Below are 21,175 nucleotides of genomic sequence, written 5' to 3'. Positions count from 1 at the left end.
TGCACGTGTGCGTGCATGTGTGTGCATGTGCACGCGTGCTGTGCACGCATGCATGCATGCACGCATCCCCATGTGTGTGTGTGTGTGTGTGTGTGTGTGTGTGTGTGTGTGCAAATAGGATTGCTTCATTTTGGTCCTTTTCCAGCACATGTGATCACTGGAAATAAACCAAAGTGAGCCTTCTATTGTCAATCTGTTTTCCTCTTTGAGTTTCCCATATCATGAAGTGTTTTAAGAAGACATCTATTTCATAATACTGGGAAATTAAGCACTTCCTCTGCTCCTCGGTGGAGGGGCAAAGAAAATTTTTGTTGGTTTGTTTTGCTTTGTTTTTTGTTTTTTTACACTATCTTAAGGCATTGTTGATATTGGCCAGTAGTAGATTCGGCTTTAGCCAGGTTCTGGGAGGAAGTTTCCAATTTTCCTTTTTTTTTTTATAAGTAATGTAGTGTACAAACCATGCCCTAACACAGTGTAATTTTTAAAAAAACTCTGTCTCTCCATCAAGAAGCAGAGAAAGTGTTTAATTTCCCAATAACATGGAATAGCTATCTCCTTAAGCTACTTCATAGTATGGGAATTCAGAGCGGAAGGAGCTGGACCATATACAGTCCCTTGAGGTGTTCATGCCCTTTGGATGTGAGGATCGCACCAAATGGCATACTGGACCTTGACTACACCTGAAGTGACCCTATTTAGCCTGATTCAATGAGCCCATGTAGAGAGGTCCTTAGACTTCCAGCCATCCAGACAATTGGGCATCATTAGTAAGCAGAAAATGCAAAGGGCTATCCCAACAGAATATTTCAACACCATTGAAAACTGCTTCACGATTAACATTTGTGCATAGCAGGAAAGGCAGCTATTGTCAAAACACTCCCTTCTTCATTTGCTTTCTGCATTTTCTTCATTGCAACAGCTACCCCACAGAGCTGTGTTTACAAAATGCTGTGTTGCTGAGCAGCAGAAAACAAAACATTGTTCTTGCCAATGCCATTAGCAAACTGGACATCAATTAAAGGGAAGGGGAAGAAAATCTAAGGGGTGGTCTTATCTTTTAAAAAACCAAAACGTGTACTATCACTGCCAAGTATTCTTTATGCCCTCTTCCATAATGCAATAGAAGCAGAAGTGTGTGTGCCTAAACGTAATTGTAAAAAGTATGACATACTGTAGTAATGTGCCAATATTCTGTGTGTGGCATTAACAAGGAACTAGGTGCCCACTGTGGTATACTAGATAGAGTGGTGGAATAAGACTCAGGAGATCCAGGTTCATATCCCTCCTTGGCCATTGAAACTTACTGGGGGAGTAAATATCCTTAAATATCTCATTTACCATGAAAAACCTGCTAGGATTACCATAAATCAGTTCTGACTTGACAGCACAGAACAACAGACTGGGAAATAAATACGGAAGAAAGTAAATGTCACAAATTTCTTCTTGAATTAGTTAAGAAAAGTGGACTTGTTGCAGCCCTTATATCACCCTCAAAGATTTCCTTCCATTGTTCCATTATTAATCAGGATCCCCCCCCCCCGGAATCCTCAAATATTACTTCACCCACAGGTCATGCTAGCTATAGGGAGCTGTAGCCCCCAAAATGTAACTTTTGTGGGTTCTATTCCTAATTTCACAGTATCCTTTCCCACATTGCATCTTCAATATTGATGGGATATACAAGACATCCTTCTTCAATTATTGGCTCACTCACATCTGACAAAGCCCTTTTAATCCCTAGTTTAAGTGAACAAACACAAATTTTATAATAGATCATTAATAAAGTCGCTACATTTGATCAGTAAGGAACACCATTGACATTTATTGTGTTTGGAAAGGTGGGACAGGAATTGTTAAAATGAATGAATGAATGCTAGTCACTAAACTAGTGACTTAGCCCCACATCTTGTGGTGGCAAATTCCATAGTTCACACTGTATGCATGAGAAGTATGTCATGGGGTTTGTGTTGAAAAAAACTTTTCTTTTCTAAGGAACACTCACAGTCCTCGCTGTTTGCAGCAATTTAAGCAAGAATGCACAGAAGCTATATTTTGTATGAATCCTCAGTGGATTTGGGTTAACCAAATTAATTTTCCAATGCTTTCTGCCTCAGTGCTCTTTACCAAATAGAGAAGGGTTTGTAAATTCTTGAAATTCTACTGGTAATTCCTTCACTGCTTCTCTCTGTGTCCTGGTCCATTTCAGGAACATGGGGGTGGGGGTCAAGGGGAGGGAGTGTCAATTCTTCCTGTCAAATTTCTCAATAATGACCTTCAGAGATATCTTTGTACACATCTATGGATTGGTTTTGCACAAACCTCCTTTTTTCCTTCATTGACCAATCACTGGCCCAGAAGCTCAGTGAATTCACCTTTGTTGATATGTTGCTAGGCAATGCATCAGAGACAAAAGAGAAGAATATTCATTTCCCTAGCAACTCAAGATGCAAACCTACTACATTAAGCATGAAAGGAGACACTAACACCTAATGCTTTGCTTCTACTAATTCCTTCGTGAGCCCAGAGGAATCATGCAGGGGCTTACGTACTAAGATTTCAAGGTAAGATCAAATATGAAGAAACTATAAATAAGCAATGAGGGCTATAACCTCTCCTCTGTTTTTGACACAATTGAACTACAGATCCACGAGTCTTTTTTTAAAAGAAACAATATACAAATGTGCATTACTATTAATGTATTTGCTGTGTTACATAATTTACCTTCTATTGAGATCTCTTGCATTTACTGCTATGATCATCAGTTTTTAGATTTGACATAATTTTTTGTTTTCAGAAGTAAAATGAAAATCAATGATAATCATGATGGTGATGATGATAATGGTAATGGTGTCATCACTATACTGCACCAGAGGGAGAAGTCCTGTATTGAATGCTGGTGACTTTCAGAGCCCAAAATAATAGTTCTCAATGTCATTCTATTAATCATCATCCGTCCTGAGCCGGTGCTGAATTTTTGTTCTTTAAATGCTGTGCCACCTGAAAAATAGTTCCAGCTCACAGAAAATAACAGAACAAAACTGTATAATGGTTGCATCGAAATGTAAGTTTAGAATTAAGTGTTAAATTGTAATCACTATGCCCTTCCAACATTTTAGAAATGACATTTCTCAGGCAGTGAGTACTGATGATCCATTCCTGACCACTGGCTAAATGTATAGTCAATAAGCTGAAATAACGTGTTGATAAAAAAAGCCAAACAGTATTTGGATATCACATACTACATTTAACTTATTGTTTGTTTCATATAATATAGGTGCATATATTGGCACACACGTCCTGAAATTATTATTAAGAGAGCTATTACAATTATTATTTACAGTGTGCTAGTAAACTTTTTTTTCTACTTCTGCAAGTACTTAGCAGTCCAGTCTTTTGTATACGTAGTCAAAAGCGGAAGTGGGTTGGCTTCTAACCAGATGAAGTTATTTTTGGCAGTACTGATCCTCAGTCCATATGTCATTTTGGTTATGTTTCTTCAACAGCTCCCATTCAATGGAGTTATTTTGTATTATTGCCATAGTATAGTTTCCCTGTACTATCTCAGACTTTAATGAGGAACTGGTATGTGAAGAGTTATAAGACAAGAAACAAGTAAGACTAAGGCAATAAATGGAAAACAGCCCTTGCAGAGAAGAGAATTAGGAAAGTGCATAGATTTGTTGTTGTTTAGTCATTAAGTTGGGTCCGACTCTTCATGACCCCACGAACCAGAGCACGCCAGACCCTCCTGTCTTCCACTGCCTCCTGGAGTTGGGTCAAATTCATGTTGGTAGCTTCGATAACACTTCAGACCATCTCATCCTCTGTCGTCCCCTTCTCTTCCTGCCTTCACACTTTCCCATCATCAAGGTCTTTTCCAGGGAGTCTTCTCTTCTCATCAGATGGCCAAAGTATTGGAGCCTCAGCTTCACGATCTGTCCTTCCAGTGAGCACTCAGGGTTGATTTCCTTCAAAATGGATAGGTTTGTTCTCTTTGCAGTCCAGGGGACTCTCAAGGGTCTCCTTCAGCACCACAATTCAAAAGCATCAATTCTTCAGTGGTCGGACTTCTTTATGGTCCAACTCTCACTTCCATACATCACTACTGGAAAAACCATAGCTTTGACTATGTGGACCTTTGTCAGCAAGGTGATGTCTCTGCTTTTTAAGATGCTGTCTAGGTTTGTCAGCGCTTTCCTCCCGAGAAGCAGACATCTTTTAATTTCGTGGCTGCTGTCACCATCTGCAGTGATCATGGAGCCCAAGAAGGTAAAATCTGTCACTGCCTCCATATCTTCCCCTTCTATTTGCCAGGAGGTGATGGGACCAGTGCCATGATCTTAGTTTTTTGTGTTTTTTTTTATGTTGAGCTTCAGACCATTTTTTGTGTCTGGGTGAAAAGAACAAGTAGTGTCCGAAGGTGAACCTGTGAGTGGGAAGACAAACAGGGTACACTGGGGGGGGGGCACAACAGCCCTGCTTTCTAAGGCCCACTTGACTTCACTCTCCAGCAGTGGCTCAAGGTCAGCAACCACAATATCTGGGTTGTCCGGGACATCCGGATCTTTCTGGTATAATTCCTCTGTGTATTCTTGTCACCTCTTCTTGATGTCTTCTGCTTCTGTGAGGTCTCTCCCATTTTTGTCCTTTATCATGTTCATCTTTGCACAAAATGGTCCTCTAATATCTCCAATTTTCCTCAACAGATCTCAGGTTTTTCCCTTTCTATTATTTTCCTCTATTTCTTTGCACTGTTCATTTAAGAAGGCCCTCTTGTCTCTCCTTGCTATTCTTTGGAAGTGCATAGATAGAGTGTATAGAGGTAGCCAATTGTGAAATCATCAAGGCTCAACAAGAACAGTTATAAGCTTGATCCAGTAGATTGGATCTTTGGCATCTCTTTCTGGCTAGAACATCTGCCAAGGAATAATATTCTTACAATAATACAGCATATTTTCTTATTATTTGGTCTTATTTATATACTGCCAACTATCTACATGGTGCATTATACAGAACAGGTATTACAGGCCCCCACCACAAGGGGCTTATGGTCTAAAGTAGATCCAAAGAAATGGTTGAGTGGGGGTGGGGGGAGGAGAAATAAGGCATAAGTAAGCTAAGGGAGAAAAAGTCATTACTTCAGTTTTGCATACTTTGGCAGTCTTAGTAGAGGGATGGAGGGGCAAGTATCCAAAGGCTTCTCTGAAAATGTGAGATTTGAAAAACAGCTTGAGGTGTTCTAGGAAAGCAGTTCTAGGTAAAGGAGGAAGCAAGAGGAACTAGGTTGGGGGTCATTTCAGGGGGTAGGAAACGTGTGGATGACTAAAAGTTTGGGGCTAGACGCAGGAAGTCAACAGGAAGGAGGTTTTGAGCTAGAAGAACACATAGATGTAGAGGGGAAAGGCCATGAAAAGTTATGATGGATAGAAGCTTATGCAGAATCCATAAATGGACTGGAAGCCAGTGAAGAGATTTCAGCTTCATCATTAGAGAGAGAGAGAGAGAGAGAGAGAGAGAGAGAGAGAGAAGAATAATTTTAGCACAAGAGTGCCAAATGGATGTGAAAGGCTGTAAGGTTGGACTGCTGGTTACAAATGGCACACCATTAAGAGCCGGAATGACATCAGTGATGATTCCAGCAGATCTAAGTGACTGAGCAATCATATTTGCCAGTGAAATCTGGTTTATTTCCCAATGGCCAATCAAAAAACAAAGCAAGCTAGGTTATTAAATACTGGAGGCATGGAAAAGCTTAAGTTCAAAACTTAAGGAATTCCTGTTTAAATTATAGGCTATCTGAACTGAGTAGTTTGACCCAAAGATGTGATTAAAGATTTGAGAGGGGGGAAAGAGTACAGTAGTCAAGCAAGAGATGGCTGTTCCTGAATACAGTGGTGCCTCGACTTACGAATGCCCCTACTTACGACCATTTTGGGTTACGACCAGTTCCGACCACAAAATTTTGCTTCTACTTGCAACTGAAGCTTACACTTATGAACAGGTGGTGACGAGGCTGCTTCTTTGTAGCTTTTTCGCCCCAGCAGTTAGAGAGTGTGGGTCAGAGGAGGCTTGGAACTGCCTCCTTCTCCTTTTGTGTGTTTGCAGGGAGGCTTCAAACTGCCTTGTAAGGTAAGGTGCTGTTTTCTGCTTTTTAAAAACTGTTCTGGGTGTTTTTGCAGCGTGGTTTTGAACTGGGGGGTTATGTTCCTGTGCTGTGATGGGTCTTGGGGGATTTGTTTGTTTGTTTGTTTGTTTGTTTGTTTGTTTGGTGGTTTTCTTCCCCCATTTCCGATGGCCCTTGGGGGGAATTGTTGCTTTTTGGAGTGTTTTTTCCCCATTTCCGATGGGTCTTGCACGCTTGATTGCTTTTCTTTCCCCTCACTTTGGCTGGAAGGGATTAATTGCATTTCCAATGAGTCTTGCAGTGATTTCATTCATTCATTCATTCATTCATTCATTCATTCATTCATTCATTCATTCATTCATTCATTCATTCATTCATTTTGGTGATTTTTTTTCTTCAGCTGGAACAGGTTAATTACATTTCAATGTATTCCTATAGGAAATAGTGCTTCAACTTACAACCATTTCGAGTTACGTCCATCTTCTGGAACGGATTATGATAATAAGTGGAGGCACCACTGTATCAGTTTAAATCTCTGAATCCACTTCAAATTGATAGATACATCATTCTACTGTTATTCAGTCAGATGACATCAGTAAAACAAACATTAATTATCTGTCACTTTAGTTAGGTTAAGATCTCTCGGATCATGGTAGCCCAATCTAGCTGTGGTTATGTAAGGGTGCAGCATTATCCTATAACTCAGCACAAGTGTCACAGAGCACCTGTTCTTAGTTTTAGGATAATGGTGGATAACGTGGCCTGTCGGGAGCAGGGATGTTATACCAAACATATTAGCAGAGCAAGCAACACTAATCAACAGCTGAATTAACTTGTGGATTTAGTTCCTAAATACCGGACAATAACGGGAAGAAACCACCTCCAAAATTCTCATCCATAGAAATACATAGAACTAGGAATGACAAGAAGCATCTTATCTGGAAGTTGAGTCATGGCAACAGGACTTCTTTCTTGTTAGATTGAAATGTTTCGCTACCTAGCAAAACATTTCAGCCTAACAAGAAAGAAGTCCCGTTGCCATGACTCAATTTCCAGATGACTCAACTTCCAGGTAACCACACTTGGATGACTGAGAATCTTCACAGATAAATAAGCATCTTAGTTCTAACTACTGAATGTGGAGATGTAGGGAGCCATGGCTAGTCCCTCACCACTAGAAAACAAAAGCAAGGTATCTCCTATGCCCCTTTCCTGAAAGTGCCAGAATGGAACAAGAAAGGAGGGACGAAGTGACATCAGCAACTCTCAGAGTATCCATCTAGGTTGAAGGAAGGTCAGTATATGTCAGAGCAAGTTTAAAAAAAAAACCAGGCAGGGAAAACTGAGGAGATCTATCTCTGCCTTATCCTCCCCATGCAAGGATATGTCTCTTTTTCAGTGCATGCTGAGTTGTATCCAGTCGCCTCCAGTAAAACCAAGGAGTGATTTGCATGCTACTTAACCTTCATGCTATTCCAGGATGAGCATTTACATGGCTATGAATACAATACAGTGGTGCCTTGCTTAATGAGTGCCCCGCATAACGATGAATCCGCTTTACAATGATCTTTTAGTGATCACAATTGCGATTGCAAAACGATGGTCTAAATGGGGGAATTTTGCTTTGCGATGATCGGTTCCCTGCTTTGGGAACCGATTCTTCACTAAACAATGTTTTTTAAACAGCTGATCAGCGGCTTCAAAATGGCCGCCGGCTTTCAAAATAGCCCCCGCTGTTTTCTAGGGACGGATTCCTTGCTATACAGGCAGCGAAAATGGCCGCCATATGGAGGATCTTCGCTGGACGGTGAGTTTTTACCCCATTGGAATGCATTGAGTGGATTTCAATACATTTCAATGGGGTTTTTATTTTCGCTTTACGAAGTTTTTGCTTAACGGCGATTTTCCTGGAACGGATTATCATCGTTAAGCGAGGCACCTCTGTAGTAGTAAAAGTAAACAGAGACAGACAAATCTTAAAACCAAGGGAGGAAGGTATGGGGAGAATCCCCTAATCTAAAATTACTGTAATATAGATTCTCCTCAAAATGTCTGAGCCCATAGGAATATTTTAGTTTGATTCCAAAAAGAATGCAGATCGCAGCAGTCGTGTCCTTTGGGTCTCCCTCCTTTTTGTACAGGCATGCCACACTTTTGCCAACAACAGTCCATGAAGATGTGCATATTCTAAAACAATGGTTCGCAACCTTAGATCCTCAGATGTACTAGCACTCCCAGTAGCCTTCACCACTAGCTGTTCTGGTCAGGATTTCTGGAAGCTGTAGTCCAAGAACATCTTGAGACCCAACATTGGGAACCATTGTTCTGAAACATTCTAGTGGAACAGACATAAACACTTTAGCACATGAGGCAAAGGCAGATTGGGTTTTGGTACTACTGTGGGAATGCCTTCTGTGCACACTTTCTACTCATATTAAGTTGTCCGGGATTATATATTTTACTTTTGTGGCTTGCAGAAAATTTCCCCTAAAATCAGACAGTGTCAACAAGATTTTTTCCCAATACACTTGCCATAAAAATACTAGACTATGCTTAATTTCTAGAAGCCTGTGATTTGGCCAGACATCTACTGGTGGCCATATGGGGACTGATGAAATTTCCATATTCCAAAGAATATTCCAAGCAGTTCTTTTTCAGGTTGGGTATAATCAATTTCTGCTTCTGATAAATTCTTCTTACAACAGTGACATCAAAAGCTAGACCAGCTTTTAATGTATCACATATCACAGTGACTCTTCAAAGCTGTAAAACCTTAAGATGGAAGCCATAGTGATTGTCTCATTCACATTTTTGGATGGTATCCTTGCATTGCTTTGCCCATTCTCACACTGGATTTTGGTACTTCAGTTGTCAGATTGATGAAGAGTGGTTTACAGAATGTAGCAAAGGAGTTGGTCATACTTAGAAATCCCTGGACTCAGGATGTGAATCTCAGAGCATCTCACAGATCATGAGGAACCAAAGGGAGAAATCCTTCTTCATCCACATAGTGATATTTCTTTGTGGAAGGGCTTTTTTTTGTCTGAAAAATCTTGTTGGGAATCTGTTTCCTAGTCATTTTTTTTCCAGAAAAAAAATCAGTCTACACAATCCAGTTCTTCAAAAAAACCTCTGCTTTATCTAGTAGGCATCCTTCAGTCTCAAGAGACTATGGTATCGTGCTCTGTATGGAGGTCTTGGAACAGTGTCTTGTGTGGCTGAGAAGGCCAATTCGAGAGTGACAATCCCTTCCACACTGGAGACAAATCCAATCTGTCCCCTGTCCAGCTCCCTGGTTTTGCTTGTTTCGGGACTGCCTCTTTGCCTCGGTCTGCTGTACAAGTGTCTCTTCAAATTGGGAGAGGCCATGATGCACCGCCTGCCTCCAGACTGAATGCTCAGACGTCAAGGTTTCCCATCTGTTGAGGTCCATTCCTAAGGCCTTCAGATCCCGCTTGCAGATGTCCTTGTAACGCAGCTGTGGTCTCCCTCGGGGGCGGCTTCCCTGCACTAATTCTCCATACAGGAGATCTTTTGGAATCCGACCATCAGCCATTCTCACGACGTGCCCAAGCCAACGTAGACGGCGCTGTTTCAATATTGTGTACATGCTGAAAATTCCAGCTCGTTCTAGGACTACTCTATTTGGAACTTTGTCCTGCCAGGTGATACCAAAAATGCGTCGGAGACAACGCATATGGAAGGTGTTCAGCTTCCTCTCCTGCCGTGCACAAAGGGTCCAGGACTCGCTGCAGTATAGGAGTGTGCTCAGGACACAGGCTCTATAGACCTGGATTTTGGTGTATGCTGTCAACTTCTTATTAAGCCATACTCTCTTTGTGAGTCTAGAGAACATGGTAGCTGCTTTCCCAATGCGTTTATCCAGCTCGACATCTAGGGAGAGAGTGTCAGAGATTGTTGAGCCAAGGTACACAAATTCATGAACAACCTCCAGTTCTTGCATGGAGATAGTAATAGAGGGAGGTGAGTCCATGCCCTGGCACATGACTTGTGTTTTCTTCAGGCTGATAGTTAGTCCAAAGTCTTGGCAGGCCTTGCTAAAATGATTTATGAGTTGTTGGAGGTCTTCAGCAGAGTGGGCAACAATGGCTGCATCATCAGCAAAGAGGAAGTCCCGCATGCATTTCATTTGGACTTTGGTCTTCGCTCTCAATCTAGTGAGATTAAAGAGCTTTCCATCTGATCTAGTCCGGAGATAGACACCTTCTGTTGCAGTTCCAAAGGCCTGCTTCAGCATGACAGCAAAGAAGATCCCAAACAGGGTTGGCGCAAGGACACAGCCTTGTTTTACTCCGCTTCGGATGTCAAAGGGATCTGATGTTGAGCCATCAAAAACTACAGTGCCCTTCATTTCCTCATGAAAGGACCTGATGATATTAAGGAGTTGAGGTGGACATCCAATCTTGGGAAGTATTTTAAAAAGTCCATCCCTGCTAACCAAGTCAAAGGCCTTTGTGAGATCTATGAAGGCCACAAAGAGTGGCTGTTGTTGTTCCCTGCATTTCTCCTGCAGCTGTCGGAGGGAGAATACCATGTCAGTGGTGGATCTGTTAGCTCGAAAACCACACTGTGATTCTGGATACACTCTGTCTGCAAGCACCTGAAGTCTCTTCAGCACAACATGGGCCAGCAGCTTCCTTACAACGCTGAGAAGAGAGATACCACGGTAGTTATTGCAGTCGCCCCTGTCGCCTTTGTTCTTATACAATGTGACGATGTTTGCATCCTTCATGTCCTGTGGTACTCCACCTTCTCTCCAGCAAAGAGAAAAGAGTTCATACAGCTCAGTGGTGATGATCTCTTTACAACACTTCAAAACTTCAACGGGGATGTTGTCCTTTCCAGGTGCCTTGCCAGAGGCAAGGGAATCCAAGGCTGCTTTTATTTCTGCTAAAGTTGGTTCGCTGTCCAACTCTTCCAAGAGAGGCAGGCACTCAATGTTATTTAGTGCCTCTTCCGTTACTACATTCTCTTTAGAATATAGCTCAGAGTAGTGCTGCACCCAGCGTTCCATCTGCTGTGCTCGGTCCTGGATGATCACGCCTGTAGCAGACTTCAAGGGAGCAGATTTCTTCTGTATTGGACCTAAAGCCTGCTTGATACCATCATACATTCCCTTGATGTTACCTGTGTCCGCTGCTATCTGTATCTGAGAGCAGAGCTGAAGCCAATAATCATTCGAACATCTCCTGGCAGTCTGTTGGACTTGGCTACGAGCAGCTCGAAGAGCCTGCAAGTTGTACTCACTAGGACAGGCTTTGTATGCTGCTAGAGCTCTCCTCTTATCCTCGATGGCTGGAATCAGCTCCTCTGAATGGGCTTCGAACCAGTCAGCCGTCTTTTTGGTCTTCTTGCCAAATGTGGACAAGGCAGTGTTATAAACAGCGTTCTTGAAGTGTTCCCATCGTTCAGGTGCATTCGCATCAGCCGGGCCTGGAAAGGTTTCCTGAAGTGCTTGGGCAAATTCCTCCACTTTTCTTTGATTGCGAATCTTGTTGATATCTATACGTGGTTTTCCTTCCTTTTTAGTGTGATACAATCTCTTTGTTTGCAGTTTTATTCTGCTACACACCAGGGAATGATCAGTGTCACAATCAGCACTCTGGTAACTGCGTGTGATCGTAATACTAGATAGGCTAGAACGTCTAGTGAGGATCAAATCAAGCTGATGCCAATGCTTCGATCTTGGATGTCTCCAGGAAACTTTGTGTTGAGGCTTTGTATTAAAGAATGTGTTGGTGACACAAAGACCATAATAACAGCAAAACTCCAGCAGACGTTGGCCATTTTCATTCATCTTCCCAATGCCAAAACGGCCTACACAGGTGGGCCAAGAGTTGTGATCAGCACCAACTCTAGCATTAAAGTCCCCGAGAATGAACAGCGGCTCTCTCTCAGGGACTTTTTTGATAGTAGCTGCCAAATCATCATAGAATTTGTCTTTGACTTCTGTTGTGGATGACAGTGTTGGTGCATATGCACTGATGAGGGTGACCAGTCCCGCTGATGAGTGGAGCTGCAGCGACAGGATTCTTTCACTCCCCACAGTAGGTGGAACAATGGATCTCAGCAGAGTATTTTTGACCGCAAAGCCAACACCATATTCCCTGGTCTCGTTCAATGGTTTTCCCTGCCAGAAGAATGAGAAGTTTTTTTCTTTGACAGATCCCATGTCTGGCAATCTCGTCTCTTGCAGGGCAACAATGTCCATCCGCAGTCTACTCAGTTCAATGTCGATAACAGCTGTCTTGCGCACGTCGTCTATTTCCTGCAGGTTGTCAGAAAAGCCAGGGGTCATTGTCCGAACATTCCAGGTTCCCAACTTTAGGGCAGATGTTTTCTTTTGATTGTTGCATGGTGCATGGTTATTGATCTGTTTTTCGGCTCTCCGACCATCAGAAGTAGCCCCTGGCATCATGCTCTATGCCAGTCGAGCAAAACGTATAACCAGTAACTGCTAGTTCCTGTGTTATTTCGACACTGTATGCAAAGCTGGAGTGTCCTCTCCAGAGCACGAAGCCTGGGTAGAATAATATGGAGGATAGGCTGTTACCCAAGCAGCAAATCCCCCCTCTCCACATCACTGAAATAGTCCAATGGAGAGGCAAGAGCCAATACAACTGGTTCCAGCGACGTCGCAGGAGTTGGCAGAACAACACGAACTGTCTACGGGACTCCGGCTCCAGATTTTGCCTCGAGGTTATCTCCTGAAGCCTTTTCCATGAGTGGATATAGCCACAAGGCAGTGGAGGTTTGAAATCAGAGTTTTCCTTCTCCTAGATGGGCTGCCTTACATGGCTGACGAGTCCCACCTACCCGGCCTGCTCCCTAATAGTGCGGAAGTATGATCCTACTCCTGAAACATTCCTGCCCCCAGGTGTAAGAAATACTATTTGGCTATCCTATTTAGCAGATCAAAGTAAAAAAAAAATAGAGTGAGAGGATTTCGCGCGCCGTTAGGCGCGCGCTTCTGCAGGCTGACCCTTTGACCGCCCCTACCAGGTGAGAGCTTCTGCAGGCACTAATTTAAAGCCAAAGCCCCACCCCCTCAGACCATGTGGTCAAAGGGTCAGCCTACCAGGAAGAACTCACCAGTTATAATGTCCCCCAAACACAGCTCCCTCCTGCCTCTGCTTCCTCTTCAGGAAAGGGGCTTAGAGCTTCTGCAGGCACTAATTTAAAGCCAAAGCCCCGCCCCCTCAGACCATGTGGTCAAAGGGTCAGCCTACCAGGAAGAACTCACCAATTAAAATGTCCCCCAAACACAGCTCCCTCCTGCCTCTGCTTCCTCTTCAGGAAAGGGGCTTAGAGCTTCTGCAGGCACTAATTTAAAGCCAAAGCCCCGCCCCCTCAGACCATGTGGTCAAAGGGTCAGCCTACCAGGAAGAACTCACCAATTAAAATGTCCCCCAAACACAGCTCCCTCCTGCCTCTGCTTCCTCTTCAGGAAAGGGCTCTGCTTTATACATGTATGATATTGTACTTCTTTGATGTGGGATATTGTGCTTCAATGTGGAATATTATGTTTCAATGTTGTCCCTGCATTGCCAGCAGGAAAAAGGATGCCAAACTTTACATAGCAAAGAGCAGCCTGAATGTTGATCATATCAGTGTCAGCAGTCAAGATGATTTATAGGTTACCCTCTTCTGCTCACTAACATTCACAAAGTGACACTACGCATGGGAAAATCCCAGAAGCTGACCTTTTTCATCAATTCACCACTTCTCACCCAAATGCAAAGAAATTGTTGGGACTGTTTTTCATCAAGTGTGAATGGTAGTGAGCAGAAGAGGGTATCCTGTGGACCAGGGGGTCTCCAAATCTTTCACACGGAGGGCCACATAATATTTTTGTGATACTTGCAAGGGCCAAAGGAACATGTGTAGGTGCACATGTATGCATTCCTGCCCGCCCACACACTTGCACGCAGGCACTCCCACCCACCTGCCCACACACACTCACACCTCCCCACCTGCACAGATGGAAGGATGGGCCAGATAAAAAGGCCAGGTGGGCCAGATGTGGCCCACATGACATACTTTCATGACCCCTGCTCTAGACTTTTCCAGGCACCAATAATATCGATACAGTTCCTGCACAAAATGTCATCTTTCTTACATAGGATTCTCAGGAAGAAGGCTTGAGTCACAAAATATGGCAATTTGTTGTGCAAAAGAACACATGGGATGGGGAGAATATGTAAGGTCTCAGTTTGATAGGAAGCCTAGAAATCTTGCTAGTGCAAGCAGACACATTGTTGAGCTTCTCTTCTTGGGATAAATAATTCCTGTTGTTTTGTTTTGTTTTATTTTGACAACTTAACAAGGCAAAGCCTCATGTTGGAAGCTGGCAGTTGAGGCAGCAAAACCCGTTTCTCGTTGTCTATTAATGCAGTTCTTTGAACAGTGCCACCTGCAGGGCTGTAAACAGAACTGCAAACAACTTGATTTAAGTGTGGCCACCTAAATTGACTTCACAGGAAGTGAATTTGCATTTCCATCACTATATTGTCATACTCTCAAATAGCTCTCACAACATGCAGCTCTGAGGTCAGCGTCTGGCCAATATATGGTACTTCTGTGATTCAGCCAAAGTCTGATTTTGTTCAGTTTGATATCCTGATTTTTCCATCTTTCAGAAATTATATTATTTACAGTCTTTCCATGCTTACAGTAGATTATTGTCACCTTCCTCTGGTTCTCAACACATCTCGACTACTGCTGGTAGCCCCTCCAAGGCTTGTGTGAATCTATTTTGAAAGAATTGGGTCCAGATTTGGTAAACATAGCCAATATATTCCAAATGGTGTGGTAAATGTTATGGAATTCAATGTGCCCAAATCCATTTTTGACACCACAGACAAAAATTAGTCATGCTTTTAAGTAACTCAACTGGCTCCAAATGTCAAACAGTCTTCATTTAGTGAATACTGTCTAGCTTAACACATCTTGGAATGCTCTCTGAATCCTTTCTGAGCTTCCCTTTCGTCCAGTATCCCTTTTCATCTGAACTGTGAGACACTCAATTGTCCTTTTCCAACACTGTATGTTCCAATATTGCCTAGAGGCCCAGCAGTGGTACTTCTTCTTGGTCATCAACAACCACAAAATCTATCCTGCCTTTCTTGTGTGTCTTGGGTTATCCACGCTGAGCTTGCATTTTCCCACTAGCATTGTTATAGGGTGGCTGACCATTCTTAAAACTTGATTAGTTCCTGCCAGATCCAGGTGGATACTGAGATTCACTAAGTAAATGGCGAATGTATTGCAAGTGGCACCCTACCCCCCTGCACATGGTCACATACAATTGTGTGATTTTGTGGATAAGAAGCCAAACCAGGGCTTAGGAAGCCAGCATTCAAATTCCCATTCAGATGTGGAAACTCAATTGGGGATGGGAATAATAAATAACTCCTTAAAACATCTCACATGCATCGAAAAACCTGTAAGGGGTGCTGTTAAGTCAGAAGGAGATTGATGGCACATAAACAGCTTACTGTGTCAGCCATTAACCACACATACATGAACATTCACTGTAACTTCCATTGCTTCTAGTATGCAACCTAATTTCAGACTTTTTCCTGTTTTATATATGAAGTGGTTAAACATTACAGTTATGGCATTTCTTCCCATAACCTGGATGTCTTTTGTCTTGCTTGCTTCCCCCACCAATTTAGAGTGTTCACAATGTCTAGTTGGCTTCCCTCAACAACCTCTATTTCACTTGAATTCTACTCTCTTACGTTGATTTCATACATCGTCTGATATCAAAGACCATCAAATAGCTTGAAAGTAGCAACTGCCAGCTAATAAACTGGTGTAATATTCTTAGTACCCAAATTGCTTAGTCCTGAATGAAAAGAAAAAAAAACTGTCTTTTCCCACTCTTCCATTATTCCTGGGATTGTAGTGGGCGTCAAGTAACCAACCACCATAGCCAGTGTATTCCGGGCTTGAGGAATATGAAACACATAATGTCTCACTGATTTTTTTTTTCTCTGTTCACTTGTCAAGTAAAAAGACAGTTGACAGTGAGTTTGTAAATTTACTATGCTGGTGATTTTTGGGCCTTGATTTCAGCAGTCTGTTCCTGTCTGATTTTTTGTCCTGATCTCACAGTTTGAGGGTGACATTCTAATTCGTTCAGTTATCACTGCTAGCATGATTCATGATCGTTGTTTAGTCGTGTCCGACCCTTCGTGACCATGGGCCCTCCCGTCTTCCACTGCCTCCCAGAGTTGGGTCAAATTCATGTTGGTAGCTTTTCTTATTTTCCCTTATTTTATTATCCCCCCCATTTTATCATAATTGTAATGATTGAACTGTTATGTACTTTTCTGTGTTTTATTGTTTTATCCTATATTGTAAGCCGCCTAGAGTGGACAAGTCGCCCAGATAGGCGGGGTATAAATAATAATAATAATAATAATAATAATAATAATAATAATAATAATAATAATAATAATAATAATAATAATAATAATAATAGTAATAGTAATAGTAATAGTAATAGTAATAGTAATAGTAATAATGATAACAACAACAACAACAACAACAACAACAACAACAACAACAACAACAACAACAACAACAACAACAACAACAACAATAAATGTGATGACCCTGTCCAACCATATAGTCCCCTGTCGTCCCTTCTCCTCCTGCCTTCACACTTTTCAGTGTCTTTTCCAGGGAGTTAATTTCACACAATTTCATATTTTGAACAAACTTGATTTATATAAAACATATAACAGAGTTCTCTCTAGTTGTTCCCTCTACCATCTAAGCCTGAAACAATGGGTGATGATCCCAACTAATTCCTATTTCTTCCCAAAAAACACAACCCATTCAGAATGTGTTTAGTGTCTCCTTATGTTGTTACACCCCAAGAGTCATCTGATGAATTTGCAAATAAGAAAGAAGGAAAAAAAGTGTTCAACAATAATAAACGAAAGAACACTGACTGTGGGGTTTCCTCTTATAAAATCTGCTGTACTAAAACCAGAAGTTTGTCAAAGCAAAGCAAAAGCAAAATGTGCTGCTTATATACTGCCCCAGAGTCCTTAAAGCACTATCCAGTTGGTTTATAATTTAATTATGCAAGCAACACATTTCACACACACACCCCTGCCCTGAACTGAATGCTCAGTTTACTGACCCTGGAAGGATGGAAGGCTGAGTCAATCTCCAGGCAGCTTCCTGAGCTCATTGGGACCTGAACTCAGGTCATGAGAAGAGTCTTGACTGCAGTATTACAGTTAAACCACTGCACCAGAAGTCTGCTTCTCATCACAGTGGATTTTTTTTTTTGAAAAATATGCAGGCAGGATGTCTTTATTTCTACACAGTAATATACTATTGGACTTCTTAAATGATTTAAGGACTAGGTTTTCCTTTCAATCTTTAAAATCACTTTCTAATGGGAAATTATTCTTCTTTAGGGCAGGGTTTCCCATGTAGAGCTTTTAATCAACAAGAATCAGAAAGGATTTCACTACTATCATTTGTCTAATTCCCTTGTCAGCACAATCATGTTCCCTTAAACAAATCTGTATTATAAGTATCCAGGGTTACAAGACAAATTTTTGTGGAGTGTTTACACAGAGGAATCCAGAGAGATCTAGGAAGAGGTTGGGTTCATACTGAAGAAAGCATTTTAAAAATTGATGGAGGAAAAACAGTCCCCATGTGTACACACACCAGCTTTATTTCTAAAGACAACCATAAAGAAAGCAAAATAACAGGTTCTCTGAAGAGCTAGTGTTCTGTAGGATCTATAAATCAGATTTTTAAAAAATAATTGTTTAATCTTAGCATTACAATGAATGCTTAGAGAAATAAATGTTCCTGAAAGTTACTAATAATGCTACACTTACTGGCTTTGAAAAAAAAAATAAACTAATTAAAGATTAATCCACAGAAGGCCTCTTTTTAAATAGAAAATAAAATGGAGACTATCTAAATCTGGACTAGTTACTCTGACTGTGGAAGATTATATATAAAGAAGACCCTTCCGGCTACATCTGGGTTAGCTTCTGTGTATTCCTATAAATGGTCCCATTTGGATCTAGATAGTCCATTACATCTAAATATGTTTTCATTACAGTATATGGTTTGTGAATTAAGGCCATAAGGACTGACAATAGATCAACTACTGACTGCAAGAAAAATGATGACCCACATTTGGCTACTGCTCACTTTTGTTTTAACGTTTAGGCTGAGATAAATATTCATGATCTTTTCTTTTGTAGAAAAAGGATGCTTTACTTTTTTTAAAAAAATCTGTGTTTTATAGTAGATCAAGATTACATGCTTCAAATTTATGGATACAAACTTACTGGCTATTTCCCATTTAGCCAAGAAAAAGAGCCCATATGCGTTAATACCCTAAATAAGGTATAAATCTTTGAGAGCATTTCCAATAGAGTTCTTGGAAATCTAACAATAGACTGCATTATTAACAGGGTTAATGGTTCTCTTCTTGATTCATTCATTTTTAGAAAAATGGTTTGATTCATCCATTATACTTTATTCCAGAATCTGCATTCTTGCCTGAAATTATCATAAAATATAACAAGTTGATAATTGCTGATATGCATGATCAGCTGAAAATGGAGTGGTGGATAAAGCCTTAGCAAGCCGAAACAAAGGTACACTTTCCTTTGCTTTTTCTTCCATGATCCTGTAACATGATTTATCTTCTTCTTTTTCTCTCCTATGACCCTGAACATTTTCACTTGGTCAAAATTATCTGGGAACTGGAAACTTGTAAGATTTGATGAGCCATGTTTCTTATAACAAGACAGGGGAAACAGATGTCATGCAAATACTTAAAACTTGATACTTCCTCATGGTACTAAAACAAAAAAATTCAGGAAATCAGCCACAAAATATTATATATTAAAATGAAGTAAATATGGCTTGTATATATTAAATGAAACGTATACACAACCTAAAAAATATGGTGGCAGTTGCACTCTTGATGACTAACTTGAAGCAATTTCATGGCTGTAAGGATTAAACTGTGTGGGCAACCTCAAGGGTTTGGGTGTCATATATACCCACTGTCCACCTCAAGACTTGCCTGTTGTTGTTTCCTTAATATCAGTTGTGATATTTAAAATTAAAAAAAAAAAAGATAGATGGGAAGTTTGTATCTGTGCCCACTAATTCACAAAATTTCCCACCAGATTTATAATAATTAAAATTTATGGGCCAAAATGTTTTCTAGCGTAGAGGATCTCTTTCGTAACAAAAGCACTTTTTCATGTTTTTCTATAAGTTCATGTAGGTAGATTTCAAATGCCCTGCTAGGTACTGTGGAACTCCTGTACAGAATTTGTTGATCATTTGTGAAGCGAATGTTGGAGTCTATAAATGTGTGATCTGCTCCAGTATGGCCCTTCTCAGTTCTTGTGTTCTCTATAAAAGAAATATTTTTCAAAACAATGTTCTATGAAATAAAATATCCTTCAATGATAGGATAAGAACCTTAATAAGAATGCATTTGATCATTCTTTTTGAAGGCTTTGTGTAAAAGCTGGATGCAGTGTTTGGGCTCCACAAGAGCTCTTACACTCAAGGAACTCTCATCAGAATCCTTTACTCCTCAGACTCACAGAAAGAAAAAATGTCCTCACAAGTCATAAAAGCTGATTGCCTGTCTCACTAAGGCAAGTAGAAGCCCAGTCCATGAAGGCTAAGGCGGAGAGAACAAGTCCAATGAAATGTAGCTATCTTAAAACATCTCACCAAAGTGCATGGGATTTCTTGAGTGAGAAAGTATTCCTTGCAATAGAACTATGGTGACAGGACAGGGATTTCTGGATTTCCCCCCTCAATGGGCAGCTATGATTTTTTTTTAAAGGCAGGAGTCTTTTAAGAACCTCCTTGAATACTTTCTGAGAGTGAGAGTACATATGTTCACAAACAAGCTAATATCATTTTAGAATTTTAGACTTCTTTTGGAAGTCACGAATTCATACAGTTATGATAAGTTGGAAGTGACTTGACAGACCATAGCACAAGAGGACATGTGAGAACAGCAAATAGCTTTCAACTACCAGGAGAGGTCATGTAAGTTGCACGGCCTTTGACTATGAACCTGTCAGTTCAGTACATTTTCAAATACAGTTGTAGTGCTATCTAGTCTATGACTGCATATTTCTTTCGCCACCCCTCCATGTCCATTCTGTTTAGTTTTACTCTTCCAGACTGAAACCAAAATTGCAAATGTACGGCGAATACACATCTAATGACATATTTGCAAAAAGTCAGCTATAACCAAAATGGTCTTTCTTGTGTGGGACAAAAGAGAAGAAAGAAGGTTAATTCAATGCTCGAGGTTACTCATCCTGTTTTTTGATCTGCTCTAATGTATAGATGCATTTCTTCAAACACATAGATGCATGTGTCATGTTTATATTGACAAATACAAAATACACATTCAGGTTCAAGGACAGGATCTAATTTGTGTTTTGTTTTTAAAAATACATATTTTATTTCTTTTTTCTTTCACAAAATCAGTATATGTGTCCAAACTCTGTCAGAGATACTTTACAATGTGACACATATAAGTACTCTTTTGAATACTGAATATTAAAAAGACTAGAAGGTCAGCAGCAGGATGACTAAAACATGATTGGGTGATGTTTGAACAAAACACAATTGTTTACATATTTATTCAGAAATAAGTCCTACTAAATTCAGTGGTGCTTGCTTCCAGGTAAGAGTGTATACGATTGCATATAAAAACAATGTTCACTGTAAAAAAATCTTGAACTGAGTTTATTAGTCATTTTATTCCACCTCTTTAAACACAGATATTTAAAATAGTTAAAATTCATGTGCTACTTTTTGGAAAAAGACAGGGCACATGCTATAAATTAAGATGAAACATATCAATGAGAACACACACACACACACACACACACACACACACACACACACACACACACACACACACACACACACATTTCCCAGTGGTGGCAGGTTGCACTGTGTATTTGAGTTATGATTTTATTTGTCATT

At 40.8% G+C, this 21,175-nt stretch overlaps 1 protein-coding gene across 2 annotated transcripts in view; it reads left to right on the top strand.

Annotated features, from left to right (window-relative positions):
• The first annotated feature begins 2,323 nt into the window (after window positions 1–2,323).
• The window catches only part of ZNF475 (zinc finger protein 475), a 33,903-nt gene continuing 15,051 nt past the window's right edge, over window positions 2,324–21,175 (top strand). For both annotated transcript variants that reach the window (XM_020803630.3, XM_020803626.3), the window contains exons 1-2: window positions 2,324–2,561; window positions 18,683–18,795. The gene's annotated coding sequence lies outside the window, so the exon portion shown is untranslated. The remainder of the gene's footprint in view (window positions 2,562–18,682; window positions 18,796–21,175) is intronic.

The sequence above is a fragment of the Pogona vitticeps genome, chromosome 2 (genome assembly GCF_051106095.1).
Source record: "Pogona vitticeps strain Pit_001003342236 chromosome 2, PviZW2.1, whole genome shotgun sequence".
NCBI lineage: Eukaryota > Metazoa > Chordata > Lepidosauria > Squamata > Agamidae > Pogona > Pogona vitticeps.
This window is presented reverse-complemented; position numbering and strand designations above follow the sequence as displayed.